Source organism: Symphalangus syndactylus, chromosome 5, assembly GCF_028878055.3.
Source record: "Symphalangus syndactylus isolate Jambi chromosome 5, NHGRI_mSymSyn1-v2.1_pri, whole genome shotgun sequence".
NCBI lineage: Eukaryota > Metazoa > Chordata > Mammalia > Primates > Hylobatidae > Symphalangus > Symphalangus syndactylus.
The window spans coordinates 36805456-36831335 of NC_072427.2; the positions used below are offsets into that span (position 1 = coordinate 36805456).

A 25880-nucleotide genomic window follows, 5' to 3' on the forward strand; every position below is an offset into this window, starting at 1 on the left:
TATCCCATCAAATTTTCCATTTTTTTCTCAGCCTCCTACAAACACATCAAAACAAAAACAAAAAACAAAAAAATCTCTTTGAACATCTCTCTTAAGTTACTATTCTATTTCTCTCCCTCCCTCTTCAGCAAAATTCCTCAGAAAAATGATTCTTTCTGCGTGTCTCCAATTTCTCACTTCCCTTTCTCTTGAATCCATTCCAATGAGTCTATTTCCCCACCACTCTATCAAACCTGCTCTTGTCAGAATCACTAATGAATTCCACATTGCAAACTAGAATGACCAATTCAATTACCAGTTCTCTTACTGGAATTATGAGCAGCATTTGACAAGAGGTTCATTACTCCCTCCTCTCAAAACACTTTCTTCATTGGCTTCCAAGATTCCATGTTCTCCTGGTTTTCCTCTTGCCTCAGTGATTTCTCCTTCTAAGTTTCCTTTGCTAGTTCTTCATTTCCCAACCTTTAAATGTTGTAGTGCCCCAAATCTCTGTCCTGGACCTTCACCTCTTTATGCTTACTCCCTTAGTGAAGTCATCTGATCTGATTTCTTTAAATAGCATCTGTACATAATTCCCAAACTTAAACCTCTAGCCCATTCCTTTCCTTTGAGCTCTAGACTCAGATAGTTAGCAGTCATCTCACTTAGAATACCTAAGATATATCTTAAATTTACTTTGTCCAAGATCCAACTTTTCTCCTCCAAAATCTTCCATCATAGTTTTACCCATAACAGCAAATGGGTAACTAGCCTTCTAGGTGCCCAGACCACAAACTTTGTATCACCCTTAACCTCTGTGCCTCCCTCTTTTTTCTCTCCCCGCTTCCCGGTTCCCCAAATCCTGTTGACCTCAAAATGTGAATTACTCACCACCTCCAATACTATCATTTTGGTCCAAGCCATCACCTCTCACCTGAATTACTGCAACAGTCTCTTAGGTGGTTTCACTGCTTCTGCCCTTGTTCTTCTTTAGCCTACTCTCAACAGTTGCCAGACTCATTCTTTAAAAGTCCAATCATGTCACTCTTCTGTTCCAACTCATCCAATGTCTTTCTATACCACGTATCACTTAGTCTAAAAGCTGAAGTCCTTAAAATGGTCTACAAGACCTTCCTTGACCTAGCACCACGACCAGCCCATCACCAGTGCCATCATTACCTGACTTCAACCTACATTACCCAGTCCTTTACTCAACTCCAATGACAAGCTTCTTCAAATGTAAATACCGCAGGCATGCTCCTACCTCAGTGACTTGGCATTTGCTATTCCCTGGGCCTAGAATGATTTGTATTTGTGTCCTATCTCCTTCACTGACTGGCTTCATGTTATTTAAAAGTCACCTTATCAGTGAATTTTCCTGGCCATCCTTTAGAGAAGTGTAACTCCTCCCATACTTTATTCCCCCTTCCCTGGTTTATTTTTCCTCTTTACTACTTATCTTCTAACATGCTGTAAACTTACTTTTTTTTTTAATTGTCTCATCTAAAATGCATGTCTTATCAGGGTAGGGATTTTTGTCTGTTTTGTTCACTGAAGTATTTACAGAGCCTAGAGCAGGGCTTGGCATAAAATGGTCAAATATTTGATAAATGAATAAAATCACAGCCCTCCTTCAAGGATGATGCCAAATTATCTACAGTATTAAGACTATACTAAAAGGGACCACTAAAAAATCTTTCTCTCAACTTTCTTATTTTATACATCTAGTTAGTGGTGTTTAACGCAGAATCAGAACTGTAGCCAGTTCTCCTTATAACTATACTAATTATTTCCACGAAGATTTTTCTGATCCTTTTTTAATATTGGATCACTCATAACTCTCAAAGCAATAAATATGTTCTTTTGGCACTTGTTATGGTTTTGGTTTTTGAGACAAAGTCTCACTCTGTCATCCAGGCTGGAGTGCAGTGGTGCATTCTCGGCTCACTGCAACCTCCACCTCCCGGGCTCAAGCAATTCTTGTGCCTCAGCATCCTGAGTAGCTGGGACTACAGGCATACACCACTACGCCCAGCTAATTTTTGTATTTTTAGTAGAGACAGGGTTTCACCATGTTAGCCAGGCTGGTCTTGAACTCCTGACCTCTCAAGTGATCCGCCCGCCTTGGCTTCCTGAAGTGCTGGGATTGCAGGCGTGAGCCACTGCACACAGCCACTTCTTTTTTCCTTTGTACTGAATTGTTGGTATATCTCTATTATCTCCCCTATAAAACTATATGCTCTTTAAGGCCAGGAGTTACGTTGCCAGTGGTTAGGATGAGAGATATGACTATATAGGGATGGCACAGGGATTTCTGTTGTGATGAAACAGTTCTGTATCTTGACTGCGGTGGCCAAAACTACATGTGATAAAACTGCAAACAATTACACACATACAATGAGTACCTGCAAAACTGGTGAAATCTGAATAAAGTCTTTGGATTGTACCAACATCAATTTCATGGTTTTGATAGTGTACTAGGGTTATATGTTACCAGCAGGGTTTGAAATTGGATGAAGGGTATATGGTACCTCTCTGCACGAATTTTCCAACTTCCTGTGAATCTATAATTACATACTACAAATTTTTTGAATGTAATATTATCTTGACAAGAAATACTCAAGCAGTATAAAAGTGTACACAACCAAACGCAACCACAGTCATACCGAGATCTGATTTCCAATCTCCTGGTCCCTTATTTTAGTCCCTCTTCAGAAGGAACTATTCCCTTTCTTGGGTATCCTTCTAGAAAAGTCTATGCATTTTGAAGCAAAATATGTTTATTAATGTGTGCATATGCATGCGTATTTACACCAACATATACACAACTTATTTATAGCAATATAAGCGGCATACCATAAACACTGCTCTGCAATTTATTTTTTTTAACCCAATAATGTGTCTTAGAGATGAGCTTACGGAGAACTGCTCCTTTTTTCTTTTTTTATGACTACATGACATCTCATTGTGTGGCTATATCATCATTTATTTAACCAGACCCCTACTAAGGGTCATTTAGGTTTTTTGACAATATAATTAATACTATAAAGAGCAAAGATAAAGTATTTAAAATTGAATGAAAAAGTATGAACATTTATCATTTTAAGATGTAAAATCAACTTGTCCTCCAAAGAAATTGCACAATTTGTGTTCCTACCTACAGTATATAACAGTGATTCTAGATATCTTTGCCAGTGTTGTGTATTATTGAGCTTTTTAATCCTTGTCAATCTGATAATCAAAAACTGTTCTCTTGTTTAAATTTGCATTTGAATAATAAAAAAAATAAACTTTCATAGAGCACTTACTGTGTGTCAGATATTGTTCTGAGAACTTCACATATATTATCTTATCTAATACTCATAACAGTCCCTTGAGATAGATGATATTGCTATTATTAGCCACATTTTACTGATGAGAAAACTGAAGCACAGGAAGGTTAGGGAACTTGATTACACTGATTGTTAGAGAACGTGCAAACCCAAGCAGACTGACTCTAGAGGTTTAAATTTTAAACAAGATATTAAGTTTTTTGTTCAGCTTTCCAAAAATATTTTCTTATGCTTAAAGCCATTTGTATATTTTTTGATATTAGCTACCTGGTTTTGTCCTCTGCCCATATTCCTGTTGGATTTTTGATCTCACTCTTACTGAGTTACAAGATCTCTTTGTGTATGAAGAAAATTAGCCCTTTATGATAAATATGTTATTCCCAAAAAAGGTAAAACAGATACCTATCCTGTGACCTAGTCATCCTAAGTATTTAACCAAAAGAAATGAAAATATATGTCCATATAAAGACTCGTACACTAATATTCATAACAGCTTTATTTGTAAATAAAACTGTAAATAACCCAAATGTTCATCAGCAAATGAATGATAAATTTTGGTATATCCATATAATGGAATATTACTACAAAAAAAGAATGAATTATTTATACATGCAACAGAGAAGAATCTCAAAATAATTATGTTGAAAGAAGCCAGACTATAAAGAAAAGTACATACTGTGTAATTCCATTTATATAAAACTCTAGAAAATACAAAACGATCAATCTGTAGTTACATCAAGTAGATCAATGGTTACTTTGAGATGGTGGAGTGTGGAGGGGCATGAAGTAAAGATAATACAGGGGCATGAAGAAACTTCTGGAGATGATGGGTATGGTCACTATTTTGAATGTGGTAATGATTTCACAGGTATATACCTACATCAAAACTTACTAAATTGTGTAATTCACTATATGCCAGTTATACTTCAGTGAAGCTGTTAGACAAAGGGACTCATAACATATTGTACTATTGTTTTAAAAATTATCAAGAAATGGTGATGTCTCCTGTTTGACTTCTTTTATATTTATCATAAAGAACACAAGCAAGGCCAGGCGCAGTGGCTCACGCCAGTAATCTCAGCACTTCGGGAGACCAAGGCAGATGGATCACCTGAAGTCAGGAGTTTGAGACCAGCCTGGTAACATGCCAAAACTCTGTCTCTACTAAAAATACAAAATTTAGCTGGGCATGGTGAAACCCCATCTCTACTAAAACACAAAAATTAGCTGGGCGTGGTGGCGCATGCCTATAATCCCAGCTACTCAGAAGGCTGAGGCACAAGAATCGCTTGAACCCAGGAGGCAAAGGTTGCAGAGAGCCGAGATTGCACCATTGCACTCCAGCCTAGGTGACTGAGAGACTCTGTCTCAAAAAAAAAAAAAAAAAAAAAAGCAAATGTGAAATGTTACTGATTCAGCTTTGAAACATTATCCACTTCTTTTTTCAAAGTCATAGTTCAATTTGAGTGTCCTGATTCTACTCTAAGTCTCAAGAACCAACTAAAACAACTCTTCCAGTTGTGGTGGACATTGTACAATCAAAACAAAATAGAAATTTAATGCAGAGATTGAGAAACTACAATCATTATCAGTTATTCAATTTCAAATTCCTGAGTATATCAAAATGGCCTAAGTCATTCATTCATTTATTCCACTAAGATACATTTGGAATCTGCTATGTATGAGGCACTGTTAAATGCTAGGAATAAAGTGGCAATAGAATGTCGTGAAGACAAGACAATTTCAGAGCCTACCCTGAATGTCACTGATACGCTTCATGCTAAGTTAATGTTACAAATATGTACTTAAAGTTATAGAAAAATGTTACTTTTTATTTGTATTCTATATTGCAGTGCCATATAGATGTTAGGGGGAAAAAAAATGGGCCAGGGGTGGCGGCTGATGCACTTCTGCAATCCCAGTACTTTGGGTGGCTGAGGTGGATAGATCACCTGAGGTCAGGAGTTTGAGACCAGCCTGGCCAACATGGTGAAACCCTGTCTCTACTAAAAATACAAAAATTAGCCAGGTGTGGTACTGCCCACCTGCAGTCCCAGCTACTTGGGAGGCTAAGGCAGAAGAATTGCTTGAACTCGGGAAGTGGAGGTTGCAGTGAGCCCGAAATCACACCACTGCACTCCAGCCTGGGCAATAGAACAAGACCCTGTCTCAAAAAAAAAAAAAAAAAAAAAAAAAACAAGGTTCCACTGAAAACTACTAGACCACAAAATTTAACTCCTTTTAGACTTTAATATGTGGTAATGCAAAAACAATCACATCCCATGCCAAATAAAAAGTGGCTCTGAATTATCAATTTTTCATTATTTCAATTATTTGAGAGATATACCATTAGTATATAATGCACATGTAGCTTCTAAAAACGAGTAAGTGAACAGTGTTACATGACAAAGTACAATGTAAGATTTGCCAGCCAGTATACTCACCTCCCTAGTTGTGATTTGATGTTTTCCTGCTCAAGGGTTCTAAGGTTACACTTGGTAAATTCACACATTTCCTGAGTGTCTTCAGAAACTTTATTTGTTTTAATTTAAGTAAAATAACTGGAAAATAGCAATTTACATTGCAGAGATGCCCCCACATGAAGAGGCAGTGAAAGCCTATCATATAACAGGAAGTCATTAGCTTCAATGAAGAAGGCAAACAGATCTCTGACATGGACCCAAACTTCCCCTGAGCAAAAGCCAATCAAAACAAAATATGACAATGCTACCTTGATTTTAAAACATGCTAAGTCTGGAACACCCACTGAGTATGACAAGTATTTTGTACGGGGAATGAAGAATATAGAAAACGAAGCTGATGACTACAAACTAATTTCATCAACAGCTCAATTAGATGTTGTCACAGACATACTTCTTAAACATGTAAAAATCTATTTTATTCATTAAACTTTTTGGTGTTCATATGAATGTAACAAAGTAAAAAGTACACTACTGAGGTACAGTAAGTACATTTACTAGAATGTATCTCCTGATTTTTATTTCTAACGAGAAATTTCATTTTGAAATACACATTTTAAAATTATTTGCCACTTCTGAGGGCTAATGACAAGGACACTGGCATATGCATTGAAAAACAACAAAAGTGAGACTCCAAAATTTAGGAGATGGTGGTATTAAGAATGTGAGGATAATGGAAAAATCTTTTTCTTATTTTTCAGTTTTAAAGTGGGTATATTACTATTACTTGTAAATTTTACAATACATCAGATGAAGACTAAAGATCATATTGCTAAAGAAAAAAAGTAGAAACTAAACATGGAAATTCTGCACAGGCTTTTTCTTATGCTATTAAGTGTTTCAACATTAGCTAAAATTCAACCACTGAGTCTCTAAATTTTAATTTCATTAAGTAGTTTTCAAGCCCCAGTAAAAGGGGCTTGAAATCCTGTTAATTATAAGCCCCTCTTCAAGGGGCTTATAATCCTGCTAATTTTTTTTAAAAAACCTTACATATTATAAAGCAATTAGTAACAGTATACGATATAGTACTAATAGATTACCAAACTGTTAGAAAAGAAAGAAAAATATCAGTGTTGGATAGAGGAACCTGAGACGACTTAAAAAAAAATGGATCAGGGTTAAGTCCTGAAAATTAGACTTTAGATGGGCTTAAAGAAAGAGAGTATTCTCAGGATAAAAAAATATGAAGGTCATGAAAGCCAAAAAAAGGCTCTTGATTTGTGTAAGGGATGACAGTGAATAAAATGGTTTATTGTTCCATTTTAGATTTAAACAACTGAATCATTTAGAAGTTAATAATCTTTGGATTTTTTGTTTGTTTGTTTGTTTTAGACATAGTTTCACTCTTGTCGCCCAGGCTGGAGTACACTGGCGCGATCTCAGCACAATGCAACCTCCACCTCGTTTGTTTGTTTTAGACATAGTTTCACTCTTGTCGCCCAGGCTGGAGTACACTGGCGCGATCTCAGCACAATGCAACCTCCACCTCCCGGGCTCAAGTGATTCTGCTGCTTCAGCCTCCTGAGTAGCTGGGATTACAGGCACCCACCACCATGCCCAGCTAATTTTTGTATTCTTAGTAGTGACGGGGTTTTACCATGTAGGCCAGGCTCGTCTCAAACTCCTGACCTCAGGTGATCTGCCCACCTTTGCCTCCCAAAGTGCTGGGATTACAGGCATGAGTGGTTTCAGTTTTTGACATTAACATTTTTTTAGATATGCAGAAGAGAAACCACAAGCATTTGAATATAATGATACTTATGCCATCATCTTTAAAAGCAACTTCAATTAGTCTGTGACATTTCTAAAACAAGACTAAAATCTTGTTTCCTTTGGAATTGTGAATAAACTTCTTAAAAATCATCTAAGGCCAGGTATGATGGCTCATGCCTATAATCCCATCACTTTGGGAGGCCAAGGCAGGTGGATCACTTTGAGCTCAGGAGTTGAAGACCAGCCTGGGCAACATGGCAAAGCCCCATCTCTACAAAAATAGAAAAATTAGCTGGGCATGGTGGCACGTGCCTGTAGTCCCAGCTACCTGGGAGGCTGAGACTGGAGGATCACTTTAGCCCAGGAAGCAGAGGTTGCAGTGAGCCAAGATCACACCACTGCACACCAGCCTGGGTGACAGAGTAAGACCCTGTCTCAAAAAAATAAAAAATCTAGTTAAATTATTTCATATTATAATTTCAGATTTTGATTATCAGGAAGGTATCAGTCTCCCTAATAGAATCTGATACTATATGAAGCCATAAGTATTATAAGTGTGAATAAGTGCCCAAGAAAATGTTTTGCCAATTGGAATTACAACCAATGAAGAAAATTTAAAAAATTTTTTAAATTGGAAAAGTCCTTAAAGGATAGCTTGATTAAACCCTACTGAATCTATGCTTTAGTGCCTCAGTAAGTGAATGTTTACTCCGTTCAAACTGTCTCCAGCCTGGGCAACAGAGCAAGACCCTATCTCTTAAAAAAACAAAAAAGCTTCTTCATTATGAACCAATATTTTCCTTCCTCTAACTTTGATTCATTGTTCCTAGTTCCATCCTCCAGACTGCAATGCAAAAGATATGCTTAATCCTTCTTCCATGTGCCATCCCTTCATGTTTCACAGAATCCCAGATTTGAGTCAGGAAGAACATTAAAGAGCATCCAGTTACCCAATCTAAAAAGTATTATCATATACCCCAAGTCTTCTTTCTTCCATGCTAAACAACCTCAATGTTTCAATTACTTTGCAACTGTTTCAAGACATGCTTCATTCTGATTTCTCTCTTCTCACTACACTATTTATCAAGGCCTACCTTAAAATGTGGCAAACAGAACAGAACTAAGCTAGATGCAGAGTAGAAGAGAATAATCAACTGTTTTGGACAATATGCTTCAAAATGGTGTAGCTTAAGCAGGTGCTGGCTTTTGGGATAGTTATAATAAACCACTGACTCACCAACTGCAGACAAATAAGGAGACACACCCAGGCACACACCTCTGCTTAAACAAACACACATCTACTGCTGTTAGCCCTCCAAGATCCCCATCTTGTATTTGTGCAGACTTCTGGAAAAAAAATCAATTATAGCCCTGTCTTTATCAAATATTTACACATCAAATATAAAATCTTATAACATATTTCATAACAAATATTTTCTAAATACAGTCCGTCATTTTAACTATTAGAAATAAGGCAGTAAGAGTGAGTGAAGATCCTGATTCTGTATATATACCACCATTCCCTTACAATTTTAAGAGTAACTGATAAAAATCTTAAATAGGACATGATAGCTTCTTGAGGCACACCACTAAGAATGTACTGCAGTTTAATTTTAACACCAGCCCAGTAATCTTCAAGCTCTGGATATGGCCATTTAAGCAATTACTAATCCACCTACCTATGTAACTATTCGGACCACATTTTCTATCTAGTCTAAAAAGATATCATAAGAGGATGTCAAATGCTATATGTATAACCTTGAGGGTCCCTTTCCTCATCTGTAAAACAATAACTTAATGAGACAACCTATGTAAAAGCATTTAATCCAGTGTCCAGCACGTAATTTAAAATCCAATAAATGTAGCAATAATTCTATATATATTATGGCCAGAGTATCTTCTGATATATCTACTATTAATAGTTCACTTACCCTATAAAAAAAAGAAGTGAATCTAGGTGTCATTACTTGTTCTTTGTGAACCCATGCTGGCTCCTAGTGATCAGTGCCTTCTTTTGTAAGTACCGACAAACACGTGTTCGAAAATCTGTTTAAGAATTTGTTCTCCCATCAAAAAGTGGGCGAAGGATATGCACAGACACTTCTCAAAAGAAGACATTTATGCAGCCAAAAAACACATGCAAAAATGCTCATCATCACTGGCCATCAGAGAAATGCAAATCAAAACCACAATGAGATACCATCTCACACCAGTTAGAATGGCCATCATTAAAAAGTCAGGAAACAACAGGTGCTGGAGAGGATGTGGAGAAACAGGAACACTTTTACACTGTTGGTGGGACTGTAAACTAGTTCAACCATTGTGGAAGTCAGTGTGGCGATTCCTCAGGGATCTAGAACTAGAAATACCATTTGAGCCAGTCATCCCATTACTGGGTATATACCCAAAGGATTATAAATCATGCTGCTATAAAGACACATGCACACGTATGTTTATAGAGGCACTATTCACAATAGCAAAGACTTGGAACCAACCTAAATGTCCAACAATGATAGACTGGATTAAGAAAATGTGGCACATATACACCATGGAATACTATGCAGCCATAAAAAATGATGAGTTCATGTCCTTTGTAGAGACATGGATGAAACTGGAAACCATCATTCTTAGCAAATTATCGCAAGGAGAAAAAAACCAAACACCACATGTTCTCACTCATAGGTGGGAATTGAACAATGAGAACACATGGACACAGGAAGGGGAACATCACACACCAGGGACTGTTGTGGGGTGGGGGGAGGGGGGAGAGATAGCATTAGGAGATGTACCTAATGCTAAATGACGAGCTAATGGGTGCAGCACACCAACATGGCACATGTATACATATGTAACAAACCTGCACGTTGTGCATATGTACCCTAAAACTTAAAGTATAATAATAACAAAATTTTTAAAAAAAAGAATTTGTTCAAGGAATGATACCAAGCTCTGATATCAGTCTATTATTATCTGTAACCTTTACTTGTTTTCCCATATTGTACACACTTCATCAGCCAAAATACTTTTATACATAATAGGTCTTCAAAAAAAAAGGTGAATTGAATTCCCTTTTAAAAAATCAGTATGAATTTCTTAGTTTTGATCAATACAACATGATTATATAAGATGTGAATATTAGAGAAAGCTGAGTGAAGGGTATATGGCACACGGAAATCTTCTGTACTATCTTTGCAATTCTCCTATAAAGATATATTTCAAAATTGAACATTTTTTAAAAATCCAGCACTTTGGGAGGCTGAGGTGGGCAGATCACGAGGTCAGGAGATCGAGACCACGGTGAAACCCCGTCTCTACTAAAAATACAAAAAAATTAGCCGGGTGTGGTGGCGGGCGCCTGTAGTCCCAGCTACTCGGAGAAGCTGAGGCAGGAGAATGACGTGAACCCAGGAGGCGGAGCTCGCAGTGAGCCAAGATCGCGCCACTGCACTCCAGCCTGGGCGACAGAGCGAGAGTCTGTCTCAAAAAAAAAAAAAAAAAAAAATCAAGATGATCTCTTCCCTCTGACAAATTCTTTCTTCAAATTCCCCAAATATTACCAATCACAATTAGGTGTAAATTCTTTCAGTGGCCCTTAGAGCTTTATAATCTATCCTCAGTAGGAGACATGAATTCCAGTAAACAGGAACTCTTATAATACCACTAACTTATCCTGGGCTACAACAGTGAGTTAGTTTTCAGTAAACAATAGTCATTCCCAAATTTTAGTTTTTGAAATAAGGGCCTTAAAAAGAATCTATCCCAGAGCCGGGCACGGTGGCTCATGCCTGTAATCCCAGCACTTTGGGAGTTCAAGGTGGGTGGATCACGAGGTCAGGAGTTCGCGACCAGCCTGGCCAACATAGCGAAACCCCGTCTCTACTAAAAATACAAAACGTTGGCCGGGCATGGTGGCAGGCACCTGTAATCCCAGCTACTCAGGAGGCTAAGGCAAGAGAATTGCTTGAACCTGGGAGGCCGAGGTTGCAGTGAGCCAAGATCATGCCATTGCACTCCAGCCCGGGCGACAGTGCGAGACTTCATCTCAAAAAAAAAAAAAAAAAAGAAAAAAGAATCTATCCCAAAAGCAAATATCTTTTCTCTAAACCATTAAAATCCTGCAGAATCCAATTAAAATTTCTGACTCTTGTTGCTCAAATCATTTATTTAACAGTGACATTCAAGTCAAGCTCAGAAATATCTTTTATGTATGAGACAAATTACTACTACATATTATCATGAAAAAGTGTCTTAAAATATTTTTAAAATATGTTTATATTAAGGCTGATTGGTTTTTAAATTAGGTAAATAAAAGTTTAAGTAAATGAAGAATTTTATTTGCAATTATTCAAACTCAAATTTTCACTGTTAAACAGTAGTCATAGGAATTCTGCAAAAACTGTAACTGTCAAGCAAATGAATCCTAAAATGCTTAAGAATAAAGTATCTTTCCCCTAAACATTCTTCTAAATACCTCCAAATAGCTTTCGTACATTTAAAGAGCTTCTTTCAGGTATCATCTGTCTAATTTTCAAACACTTGGCTTTTCACTTTGGAACAGTACTACAGAATCAGTACTATAAACAGAAGTGCTATTGTCAAAGAACTGATCCAATATTAAGGAGAGCTAAAGCCACTTGTCTTGTAGAAAATTACTGCCAAATGCTGCCAGACCCTGCTTTTCTTCCTTCTGGGCCGGTAGCCAGATACGAATCATAGCTAGACCCTTTCTAATTTTTAATACACAAAACAGTACACAGTAACACATCCAAACCAGAAAGTATTTTAATGAATGGTTTCCATAATTCATCTAATGTTTTGGCATATATACACACACATTACACATATGCATGCACACACACAAATATATATACATACACTTACACACATATACATATACATATATTTATAAACATATACATATACATGCATAGTCTATAATATCTTTAGAAGTATACATAAAAAACTGTTAACAATGGCTGCCTCTGGGACAACTGTTTCTGTCTCTGAATTTTGTTATGTTTTTGTAATAACTATTCAAAATTTATCTATTAAAAGGAGAAACTACAATAAAGAACATTAATTCTAGTTAAAATATATTTTACAAGACAACATCTGAGGCATTCTTTTAAAAATTGTTTTGTTATGAATATTTTAACATCTAATTGTTTATGAAACAATTTACAATGTTTTAACTTCACTTATAACCAAAGAAATACAAATTAAGTAAGATATTTTGCTTATCAAATTGCAAAAGTTTTTTTAAAACTAATGTTTCATATTGGCATATAAATTAGCATCTTTCTAGAAAGCAATATGGCAATGTCTAATTTTTTTAAGTTCTTATCTTTTGACTGAATGTTTTTATTCCTATTATTTAAACAAATCAGGTATGGAGAAAGATTATGTACTAAGATTTTCATAAATGTTATTAGCAGAGAGAAAAAATTATTTTAATACATTTGAAATAATCTTATAATAAAAGATTAGTTAACTCATCTTTAATCATTTAATGATCATCTAGCATGTGATAGGAACCACGTGAGCTTAAGAATTATGTGTGTACGTATGTTTATTGCGGCACTCTTCACAATAGCAAAGACTTGGAACCAACCCAAATGTCCATCAGTGATAGACCGGATTAAGAAAATGTGGCACATACACACCATGGAACACTATGCAGCAATAAAAAAGGATGAGTTCATGTCCTTTGTAGGGACATGGATGAAGCTGGAAACCATCATTCTCAGCAAACTATCGCAGGGACAAAAAACCAAACACCACATGGTATTATTCATAGGTGAGAATTGAACAATGAGAACACTTGGACACAGGAAGGGGAACATCACACACCCGGGCCTGTCGTGGGCTGGGAGGAGGGATAGCATTAGGAGATATACCTAATGTAAATGACGAGTTATGGGTGCAGCACACCAACATGGCACATGTATACATATGTAACAAACCTGCATGTTGTGCATACGTACCCCAGAACTTAAAGTATAATTAAAAAAAAGAATTATGTGTGTATATGTGTATATATGTGGAGATATGTTTTATTATATATTTAAATGAAGTGCTTTGCCAAAAGACGAATTTTTATGGCCACCAAAACACATGCACAAAATTGTTTATGGTAGCCTTGTTTCTAAGAACTAAACACTGGAAACAGCCCAGATGTCTGTCAACAGAAGACGCAAATAGATACTCGTACAATGAAATAATACAGAGCAATGAAAAAGAATTACTACCACTAACTCAAAAAACATGGATCTCACAGATGTAATGTTCAACACAAGAAATTAGACATAAAAGAATGATTTGATTCCACTTACATGAATTTCAGGAATAAACACAACTAATCTATAGTGATGGGTATCAGAAAAGTGGTAACTTTTGTTAAGCAATGACTAAGAGAGAACAGGAGGGAAGCTTTCAAGGTCCTGGAAATGTTCTCTATCTTGATCTGATTGTTGGTTACATGTTTACATATGTAACTCATTGAGCTGTATACTTACGATTTGTGTACTTTATTGTATATATTTTTTTTCTTCAAGTCCTATCAATTTTTTTAAAAAATAGAATGGATGGGCCAGGCGCAGTGGCTCACGCCTGTAATCCAAGCACTTTGGGAGGCCAAGGCAGGTGGATCACCTGAGGTCGGGAGTTTGAGACCAGCCTGACCAACATGGAGAAATCCCACCTCTACTCAAAATACAAAATTAGCCGAGCATGGTAGCACATGCCTGTAATCCCAGCTACTCAGGAGGCTGAGGCAGGAGAATCGCTTGAACTCGGGAGGTGGAGGTTGCGGCGAGCCAGATCAGGCCATTGCACTCCAGCCTATGCAACAGAAGAGAAACTACGTCTCAAAAAAAAAAAAGGAATAGATGGAATGGAAAGTTCCTCTTCCTCCATGCCTGCCAGCAAGAAAGAAAAGAAGAGATGAGAGGCTTAGATCAAATGATCTTTTAAGCTCCTGCTTTAAAGTTCCACTGTCTTATTAATTCAACAAAAATTTGAGCACCTACTTTGTAAAAGGCACTGTTCTGTATGTTGGGGATATAATATTGACTAAAATGGGTAAAAATCCCTATCCTGGAGGGTCTTATGTTTTTTAATTTTTCATTTAATTTAACTCTTTTTTTTGAGACAGGGTCTTACTTTTTTGCCCAAGCTGATCTCAAACTCCTGGGCTCAAGCAATCCTCCAACCTCAGCCTCCCAGGTAGAGGCACGCATCACCGTGTCCAGCTCTTACACTTTTTTTAGTAGGGGCAGAAAGACAAGAAAAATCTAGAGTATGTTGGATAGTGAAAAGCCCAAAAAAGAAACAAAGCAGGCAAGAAGGATAGGAAGAGTATGTGTGGAAGAGATATTGTCATTTTAAACAAGGTGACCAGTAAAGTTCTCAGATAAAGGATAATACTTTAATTAAGACCTGAAGTGAGGGAGGGAGACATTTGGATATCTGAAAGAACATGTTAAAGACCTTATGAAACAGTGAGGAGTATGGCTGAAGGAAAGTAAGCAAGGTAAGATTAGTAAAAACTGAGATTAAGAAAAAAACAAAAAAAAACTTTTCCCAAGTCTTTTTCTCCTTCCACACCATTCCAACTCTTCACTTAAAGACTTAAGTAGAAACTTTTCTATATAGAAATTTCTGTAACCACTAGCCCAGCCCACATTTATCTAATCTTCTGAGCTGCTAAAGTTATACTACTCATGGTTATCTTTATATACTACCTTGCAATTAGATATAAACTGCCTTCCGCTCCCAAACAGACCAAGCTTCTTCATGGCAGTGACTAGATTTTATGCATTTCTGTATTCCTATTAGTTAGCCCATGGTTGGCACTTAAATGATAACTGGTAAGACTGATGCTAATAACAACTCAACAGGCATAAGATCAGTAAACTGTGGACAAATTTTAAGAAAGAAAAAGAGGAAGGAAAGGAGCCAAGATTAGGGAACCACGTGCTTCAGGCACTGGTGTGTCTCCATGTGTCATGCATGATCCAAAGTCAGGATTTTCTCTGATTGTCCTTAAGACTCTCAGATCCTCAACATTACTTTCATAAAAAGTCATTCTAGGCTTTTGTTTCTTCCCCTTGAGGGGGAAAATCAGGCATCTGGTATCCCTTTCAAGCAATAGTTTTTGTTTTGTTTTGTTTTGTTTTTGAGACGAGTCTTGCTATGTCACCCAGGCTGGAGTGCAGTGGCACAATCTCAGCTCATTGCAACCTGTGCATCCCGGGTTCAAGCAATTCTCCTGAGTAGCTGGGATTACAGGTGCACACCACCATGCCTGGCTAATTTTTGTATTTTTAGTAGAGACAGGGTTTCACCATGTTGGCCAGGCTAGCCTCGAACTCCTGACCTCAGGTGATCCACCCGCCTGAGCCTCCCAAAGTGCTGGGATCACAAGTGTGAGCCATCGCACCCAACCTTTTTTTTTTTTTTGAGACAGTCCAGGTCTGTCGACCAGGCTGGACAATCTCGGCTCACTGCAACCTCCGTCTCCCAGGCTCAAGCAATTTTCCTGCTTCAGCCTCTGGAATAGCTGGGATTACAGGCGTGTGCCACCACGCCCGGCTAATTTTTGTATTTTTAGTAGAGACGGGGTTTCACCATGTTAGCCAGGCTGGTCTTGAACTCCTGACTTCAGGTAATCCGCCCGCCTCGGCCTCCCAAAGTGCTGGGATTAGAGGCGTGAGCCACCGTGCCTGGCCTCAAGTAATAGTTTTATAACACCAGTGTTCACAACCAGCTTAACAAATAAAATCTTATAGACCAACTAACTGTGTGATCTTCAGCACACCATTCCACCACTCTTGCATATGTGCTTCCTCATATGCTAAAGGAAGGAGTTGGATTAAATGGTCTCTAAAGTCCAATCAATCTCAAATTGTCTACTTTAGCTTTTTTGGAAGAACTGAATGGACAAACCTTACAACCTACTTCTTCAATTTACAAAATGAATTAAATATCTGTTAATAATTTTAAACACTGAATAAGCAGTCATATTCAGAAAACAGTATAGTATTAGAAAAAGCATAGAGTCTGGAGACAGTCAGACCTACATGTAGTCATAGTCTGCATCTTAGTAGATAATGATGCTGAGCAAATTATTAAATGTTTAGGATTTATTTTGAAAATTAATGGCAATGTATGTAAAGCAATTATTAAAGCCTATATAAAAACCTGCATACATCAGCTACTATCATTTTCCAAGTAAAAAGCAGCCAAGGTAAGCTATCTACCAAATAATGATGTCCAAGATTTAAAACATCCAAACTAGTTAATATCTCTCCTAGCAATTTTAGAGATAAGGATGAATAGTTGCCTCAAAATTCTACAAGACTTTTCTGCAAGTTTAACAGTGTAACCATCACCTCTTAAAGTGGGAGAAGTCTTATTTCTTAAACACAAAGCTAAGAACTACCATTCTCATATCAGCTTATGGTCACAGGGCAAGAGAGAATAAGATACTTTAGAAACCCCCAAATTTTAGGAAAACAGGACAAGACTGAGATTTGAGTTTAACTCATTTCTGACATCATGAACACATCAATCTTGGTATTGAGAGTTCAACCATGTAATGATAGCCAACTATGTGTAAACAAGCAACAGGAAGTCAAAAAGTAATAAGACAAATATAAACCTGCCTTTGAGTCCAGGAGGAAAGAGAGACATAATTACAACACATTAGTAGACACAAGAGAATGAATGAACATGACACAGTGAGTATATAACACCTAGAGTTGGGAAGAGGGAGGACCAGAAGACTTAAAAAGCAGACAGTAAAGAAAGAAAAAAAAGAAAAAACGGTAACTAAAAAAGAGCTAAAAAAAAGCAGACAGTGCTTACGTTGTATCTTAAAAAATCAGTAGACTTTGCCAGCAAGACAAGAGAAGGAAAGACATTCTAAACAGTGGAGAGAACATATGTGAAGGCTCTGAGTCAGGAAACAGTATGGCTCATTCAGTAAACTGCTCGTATTAGTACAAGTGCAGCTTTAGATTTATGGTGGGGGAAATGCATAAGATTAGCCAGATGATGAAAGGCCTTGTAACGATAGAGAGTTGGGCTGATAAAGTATGGGCTTTAAGAAAGAAGGGCAGGGAGAGAGAGCATCAGGAAGAGAAGAAGAGCTAATGGATGCTGGGCTTTATACCTGGGTGACGGGATGATCTGTGCAGTAAATCACCATGGCACATGTTTACCTGTGTCACAAACCTGCCCATTCTGCACATGTGCCCCTGAACTTAAAAGAAAAGTTGAAAGATAAAGAAATAAATCTCAGTAACATTTCTAAGAAAGAGAGAAAGAAAGAAAAGAGAAAAGAAACAAGAAAAGAAGCAATGAATAGATTTGCACTTCAGAAAAATCACCTGGGCAGTAAAGTAAGGATGGATTAAAGGGGGTCAAGTCTGGAGGCAACAACTAGAGACCTCATTCTATATCCAGAGTTAAGTAAGGACATATTATTATATAGATAATCTACCACAGAACCAGGGATCGGAACTAAAAATAATAATGCTTTAACAGATAAAGCTAAATTATCCAAAGAAAATCATTCACCTTCATGAATCTATATTCTGGAATTAAATACTTGCCATGTATCTTTAAAAAGAAGAGGCTTCTAAAATTAGGTATAATATGTAAAAATTACGTGGAACTAGTTGTATCCTGAGAACTAGCTACTCTTAAGGTATCTCTTCCTTTTTGCACATATAATACTTCAGACTTGCAACATAAAAACTATACGTATGTGTATATGTATATCTTTTTATACACATATTTTATATATTATACATATTATATACATGACATATGTATATAACTACACATATGTCATATATGTATATATTAAAGCAAAAGTATGTATTATATGTAAAATGTATGTAAGTATAATTCATGTATGTATATATGAAAACTGGGGCCCTGAAAGATTAAGGAATTATCCAAGGACACACCATGAGTAGCACAGTGAAGACTGGAATTCATGTCTTATGATTTCCTTTCTAGAAACTGCTTTAGTATATCATATTTATGATTCTAGAACTCTCAATGATAATTCAAAAGACACTTTGGTACTGTCATTTTCAGCAATGTAATAATGAAACTATAAAATTACTTGTATGGTTCATATGCTTCACAAGCAAAATATATCATCAGATGTGTATATGTTTGACAAAAAGAAATTTCCTGAAGTCTGTACCACAATAAGAATACCTATTCCCCCACCCTATTCTCCTCTAGGAAATCTAAAAACTTCCTTTTTCAAACTCAGGAAACAATTAAATTTGATAAAAGAAAGTCCTAAAATTAATTTATTTATATAATTAAATATCCAACAACCTTAACATGTTTTAACATTTTACTTAGGTCTATGTCTTTTCTTATTTTGTTGTGCTACCCACCCCACCCTGCACACCCTTATAATTTTCAGATACTTGAAATACCCTTTTCCTTCATTAGTATACACGGGTGCAAGAGGCAACACTGACAAAAGCCTTATAAATACTGTACATTTCACCATTTGCATAGTAACTGAAATGTTTTAATTTTGGGGTTTCTCTAACTTGTACTTAAAAGTAATGTCTGCTCGTTGAAATAGATTCAAGTAATATAAAACTATAAAATTAAACCGCTCTCTTCTATGCCTCTGCAATTCCCTCCTGAAGAATCCAAACATGGTTAAGTCTGATGTGTATCCTTATAGACTTTTGTATGCTTACGTAGCACAAGCATCTACAAAGAGTCAACATACATTTAACACCTAAAACTCTACTGATTGTAATTTAATCTTTCTTTAATAATTCAGAAGGCAGTTAACTATTTTGCTTGGTTTCTGATTATCACAACATACATCAATTGTATCATCATTCAGGGGTTACTAAAAAAAAGAGAGCTGAATCTTACAAGTACCTTGTGTATTTCTTCCTTAGCAGTACCACAGTTTTTAACTATTTGTTTTCTTCCTCTCTCTGGACTTAAAGGGAAAAGTCACATGACAGCTTTAATCAGTGTACCTCCAGAGCTGTGACACCTAGCAGATAATCAAATATGTGTTGACTTATCAGTCTATGCCTTACTTAGAAATGATGAAAGCTGCTTTTTAGAAAAAAAAAAAAAAGTTTCTGAAACCTGCTTAATTTGTTCTTTGTCTTTCTCTCAAAAATAGGAAAAATAAGATCTGCTTACAGGTTTGGGGGCTGTCATTCCAAACAAATAACTGCTTAAGCAATCAGTTGTGATAGCTGTAAATGTCAACCAGGTATTTTGGTCTGAATAACAACAACAACAAAACTTATGTTAACCTCTTCAAAGTGTTAAATATTGCTGTGCGGGATTCCTTTGTTCTTCAAAATGATGTAAAATTCCAAAATTAAGTACATTATCCCTAATCTGTCTGGTTCTAAGATCAGAAGAAATGACATCTTTTAAAAAAATCGTATCTAAGAGGCCTGGCATGGTGACTCACGCCTCTAAATCCCAGTACTTTGGGAGGCTGAGGCTGAAGGATCACTTGAGGCCTGGAGTTCAAGACCAGACTGGGCAACAGCGCAAGACCTTGTCTTTAATTAATTGAATAAATAAATAAATAAAATTAGTGAGGCGTGGTGGCACATGTATGTAGTTCCAGCTACTCTACTGGGGGTGGGGATGGGAAGCTGAACCGGGAGGACTGCTTGAGCTTTGGAGGTCGAGGCTGCAGTGAGCCATGGTAGCGATGCTACAATCCAGCCTGGAAGGCAGAATAAGTCTCTGTTTCAAAAGAAACAAACCAAAAAACAAGAAAAAAAAACTGACACGAAGAAAAAGACTAAGGCAGGCAAAATTATTTGCTTTGGTATACTCAAATTTGCCTGTGAACCCCAGATTACATATCTACAGAATAGCTCTGGGTAAGGACTTCACTGCCTGCCACATTAAATTTCATATACAGGCCTCTGTGATAGAGTAATTAACCAAAATAAATGTCAGGCAAACACACAGGCTTTCTGACCTATACGCTGTTTTTTTTTTTTTTTTTTTTTTAACCAATACACACACATACAGGTCATTTTATTTAAATCCCACCTACGCCTATGCTAGTTACCAAAACCTCTGTAATATCCAAGGCTAAATACACTTTTACAATACAATGAAACTGTTAAGCAGAATTCTCTAAAAGAACTCGATTAACCATCCTTACAGGTCACAGAAAACGCTTTTGCAGAGTTCTAGCTTTGGGATTTCAAATTCCATTGTTTTCTAGAGGCTGAATTTGACGTTATCCCTCTCTACAAATGCTTTTCAAAGGACAGAAAGAAGCCAGACAGAACACGCTTCCCAGCACTATCCGACTCTGCCTAACACTCACTCAGGCAAGACTTCAGAACAGATCTAATAATGCAGGATGAGCAAAGCAGACCACCACCTAGGAAAGCAAGCCAAAATCACTGTCTTCCCCACCTTCAACAGATTCCAGTTGCTCAGGAGCTGTATCCACGCTCAACCTGCGGACACCGGCCTCCTAAAGAACCTGCAGACCAAACGCCCACCTAAGGTGCTGCCACTCTAGCTCCCGGAGCTCCAGCGAGACCAGCGCGCCCCCACAGGGATCCCGGGGCAGAGAAAAGAAAACTGCAGAACAAACGCGCTGCTTCTTCAACTAGGCAACAACATCGATCAATCCTCCAACTAAGCACTGAGTAAATCTCATCCAGAGAGAAGGAGACCTGAACAAAAACGTTTCAGGATGCTGCCCAGCCTGCACGGTAGCACTAAAGCCCTCTCCCGCCCTCAGCGGACCCAGCGCCCGCGGAGCCGCGCCCACCCCGAGAGATTGCCCGGGGGTCAGCTAACTCGCCCCGTCGCCCCCAAAAGACTGGAGACCATGCCAAGTTACCGCCCCGCTCTGGGCAAAGCAGAAACCCCGGCACAGACGCTGGTCGCCGCTGTACACCCTCAGCCCCCAACAACCCCCCAAGGCGGCCCCGGCCCCAGCGGAACGGATACATCGCTCTCTCACCCGGAGACACCGATGAACAGATCCCTCTCCCCAGAACCCGGACACACTGCTTCTTCATCCCAGCAATGCGAAACGGACGCCCACGCCCGCTCAAAGAACCCCCAAGACCCCGATGATCTGCCTCCAGAGACAAGGTTTACACCGGTGTAAACCTTGCTAAACTGCATTCTCTGCCCCAAAGAGCTCGGGACCCGGATAAAAAGACCCCTTGTCCCGGAACCCCGCTACACCACCTCAAAGAAGCTCAAGACCCTGATAAATCTCCCTCGACGTCAAAGACCTAGGACCCCGTGTGCCGCCACCCACCCCCACCCCAAGCCGGAAGAGCCCCCAGGATCCCTAATACATAGCCCCCTCACCTCGGGAGCTCCGGCACCCGCTACACCGCCCTTGGGCGCCCGCGCCCGGATCCCACTGCACCGCCTCCTCGCCCCCCGCACTCCCAAACCCCGCCAAGCCTCGCGCCCACCAGGCAGCGCCGCGCAGCCCCCGGAGCCGCCCCCGTCAGGAGCCCGCCTGCTCCGGCTGCTCAGTGTCCCCGCTCCCCGACCGCTCCTCAGCCGAGACGCGCTCCGGGCTTTCTAACCTGAGCAGCGTCGGAGGGCGAGCAGACACGGGAGCCCTGAGGAAGAGAAGGAGACAGCAGAGAAGGGGTGGCTCAGGCCTGCGGTGCCGCAGCTCCAGCCTCTCGGCAAGGAAGCGCTTGTGTGAGGACAGCCCTCCCGCTCCGCGCGCAGCCGGGAGACCCAGCCACCGCCGTGCCCGCAGCTCTTCCCGCGAGATCCCAGCCACGGCAAGGGGCGGGGCCACGGCGGGGGTGGGGGCGGTAGCGGCAGCTCCTCGAGTGACAGTCCTGGCAGCCTGTCGGCGGCAGGATGGGCGGGAGGACTCGGAGTCCACTACGACCAATTGTAAAATAGGAAAGGTGATTCTCCCCGCCCCTTCTCCGCCCCGCCCCTTCTCCGCCCCGCCCCTTCTCCGCCCCGCCCCTTCTCCGCCCCGCCCCTTCTCCGCCCCTCCTCTTCTCCGCTCTTCCTTAATAAACTGTGAGCGAAGGTAGTAGTGACCAGAGGTAGTAGGAGGCAGTGGACGTTCGCGGCAAGGTAGCTCGAATGACGTGACGTGCCTGGCTTGTCTGTGGTCCTGCTAGGCCGCCGTAGATACACCTGGTTTGGGGAAGAGGCTGGTCTTCACACCGTTGTAAACCGAGGTGCGGTTACCCTTGGTTACAGCGCTGCCCGAAGTGCGCAGGGGATTCCCATCTTCCAGGTTGAAGGCCCACCCACTCCGGTTACCCGCGTCTAAACCTCCATTTAATTCCTTTCCCCGATTTGGGCCTCTCCTCCCTCTCCACCTCAAACAGGGCACCATTGTTAAGATGCCCGTGTTTTCCAAACCCCAACCCAGGACATCTGGTCTGACAAAGGACTCGTCTGATGACTGTATTTATTTCTACGTACAGCCTTCCAGAAGAGTGAAAAGCAAATCTCGAGTTACCAACATAACAAAGTCCAAAATTAATGAAAAGTCGTACCTTTATAGACCCCAGTGCCCAGTAGTATTTGGCACACCCAGGGCTCTGAATAATGTGAAAGGAATGAATTAAGACTGTTACACTTAAATATATGCAAATCTCGAGTTACCAACATAACAAAGTCCAAAATTAATGAAAAGTCGTACCTTTATAGACCCCAGTGCCCAGTAGTATTTGGCACACCCAGGGCTCTGAATAATGTGAAAGGAATGAATTAAGACTGTTACATTTAAATATATGCAAATCTCGAGTTACCAACATAACAAATTCCAAAATTACATGAAAAGTCTAGACCCCAGTGCCTAGTAGTATTTGGCACACCCAGGGCACCGAATAATGTGAAAGGAATGAATTAAGACTGTTATACTTAAATATATGAAATCTGGACCTGGCCCCAGAAAATTCGGCTTTCCTAGCCTTTCCTCTATAATGGGAGCCAGTGGCTTCACACTTAAATCCAGTCTCTTCATTATTATGCCTATCCTGTACCTTCATTCATCTTACCCTCTTCACTCCCTTACCCACAGCAAGAAGTGCCCTTTCTCCTCAAGGTTAAATCTTGCACCTGTGCCCTGGATCCCAGCCATTCCCAGATTTTATTCAGCTGTTTTTTCTTTCCCCATTATTAATTTCTTCCTCTAACCTAAATCTTTCTCCCACAAACATAGTCTCTCCCATCCTTTGAACAGAACAAAGCCACCCAATCTCTTCCACCCAAACTGCCTTCTCCTTTCTAATAGGAATCACACTTCTTGAAAAACATTATATTTGCTGCTGGGCACTGTGGCTCATGCCTGTAATCCCAGCACCTTGGGAGGCCAAGGTGGGAGGATTGCTTGAGGCCAGGAGTTTGAAACCAGTCTGGGAACATAATGAGACTCCCGTATCTGCAAAAAATAAAAATCAAAAATTAGCCGGGTGTGGTGGCACACACCTATAGTCCCAGCTATTCGCAGTGGGGGAGGCGGGGTGCTGAGATGGGATGATCGCTTGAGTTTGGGCGGTTGAGGCTGCAGTGTACTGTGACCAAGCCACTGCACTCCAGCCTGGGCCACAGATTGAGGCCCTGTCTCTAAATAAATAAATGTAAGTATGTTTGCTGTCTCCACTTTCTCATCTCTTATTTTTCCCACTACAGTGTTGCTTTTGGTCACACAATCTGCTATTCTCTCAATGGTTACAAAAGACCTCTTTCCTCCTAGAAGAATGGTCTATTTTGGGGTATCTTTCTCGTGACCTCTCTCAGCTTATTGACAATGCTGACATCTCTTCCCTTAGTAGCTGCCTAACTACATTCTCCTGATTCTTTGGCAACTCTTCTTTTTTTTTCCCCCTGTCCCTTGTCCTGGTTTGAAAACTTGCATATTTATGTCTCCTTATCTTATAGCCACACCTTGTGCATAATATGAAAAATGGCCACACACAGTTGCACACTTTGAGTGTCAATAAGTGGCTGAGACAAAAGCTGTTAGAAGAGTCCAGAGGAGGAGACATAGCTGTGAGACTTGAGCTGGGTCATAATGAAACACTACGTTGGCCATATAAATGCAAGGCAGAAACGGAGGCCTTTCAGAGGAGAAAAATAATGTGAACCTGAGCGCAGAGGAAAGGATGTGGGCTGAGCCTGGGCTGTAGGTCGACAGGTTTGACAGATAGAAGATTCCTGCAGAAGAGTAGGGGGAGGTAAGATTAGAGAAAAATCAAATAGTAAAAGGCCTTAAAAATCAGGCCAAGCCAATCTGACTTGAATTCCATATTAAGTGGGGAGCCGGGACCAATTTTAATATTTGTAGGGACCATGAGAGGGCTACACATGGAGACCCACATACCAAATGTCTAAATATGTAAAAGTTAAAAAGCTAACAAATGGAGTACTAAAAGCATTATATCCTTTCACCTTGACAAATATACTTTCATAACAACTTGGAAGACCCAGTTTGAATTGAGAATTCTGAGACTTCTCAGAGCTCCTTGCTGGAACAAGGCAGGTCAGAGAGAGCTGCTCCCCATATGGAGCAGCCTTTACCCTTTGCTTCCCGTGGCCCCTTCAGCCCTACAGTGCCAGGTACCCTCCACTCCATGGACACACTAGCCCACATGTCCAAGCTCTGTCTTCGCTTTCTCCCCTCCAAAACAGTCATTTCTTGGCTATTCCACAGGTCCAGGGGTGCATATCTCAGGATCTAGGGGAGAAGCCTATGCAGGCTCTGGAAGTGGCTCAGGGCCATTTGGGCAGGGAATACTGGCTCCTGGGTACCTGATGTGAGGTCTGAAGGGGTACAGTCACCTCCAGGTGGACACATTTTTGGCTTAATGGCCTCCTCAGATGTAGGAGCACAGCTGGGGAAGAGCCAGAGCAGAGCCTTTAAAGGGAAGCCCTGCCTGTCTGCATCTAAAGGTGGTAGGAGCAGAGCCACTGAATTTCTTGGTAGGGTAATGACATGTAGAGTTGATCTATATCTTGTAGTATAAATATGTGCATTTTCTATGTTTGCCACCCCCTCTGACCTTGCACGGGTGTCTTAATAGCAAGAATGTACTGGAAAGACTCTATCCTTTTCTCCAATGCTCAATTTCATAAATTACACCATTCTATGATTCCCTTATTAATTAGTGCATCAGAAACCTGGTAGTCTCTAAATGTGAGAAAATAGAAAAGCTATGAAGTGCTCTCAGCCTGGAATCAAGCTTGAAACACTTACATTTGACTTCTAGATAAAAATGCTTTGGAAGTAGAAGCTTTTGGAGAGGCCCATGTGAAGGGTACACAGGCAGTAAGAGTACTCAAAAGGCAGTGAGCTGCCACAGAGGGGGGCACC

General features: G+C 39.7%; 1 protein-coding gene across 6 annotated transcripts in view; it reads right to left on the reverse strand.

The window, feature by feature from the left end:
* The window catches only part of GLCE (glucuronic acid epimerase), a 127305-nt gene extending 104959 nt beyond the window's left edge, over window positions 1-22346 (reverse strand). For 4 of the 6 annotated variants that reach the window (XM_063640200.1, XM_055277976.2, XM_055277975.2 and 1 more), the window contains exon 1: window positions 22114-22300. The gene's annotated coding sequence lies outside the window, so the exon portion shown is untranslated. Of the gene's footprint in view, window positions 1-22113 lie in introns of all 6 variants that reach the window. The other 2 variants (XM_063640197.1, XM_063640199.1) reach the window with 2 other exon arrangements.
* Window positions 22347-25880: the final 3534 nt, after the last annotated feature.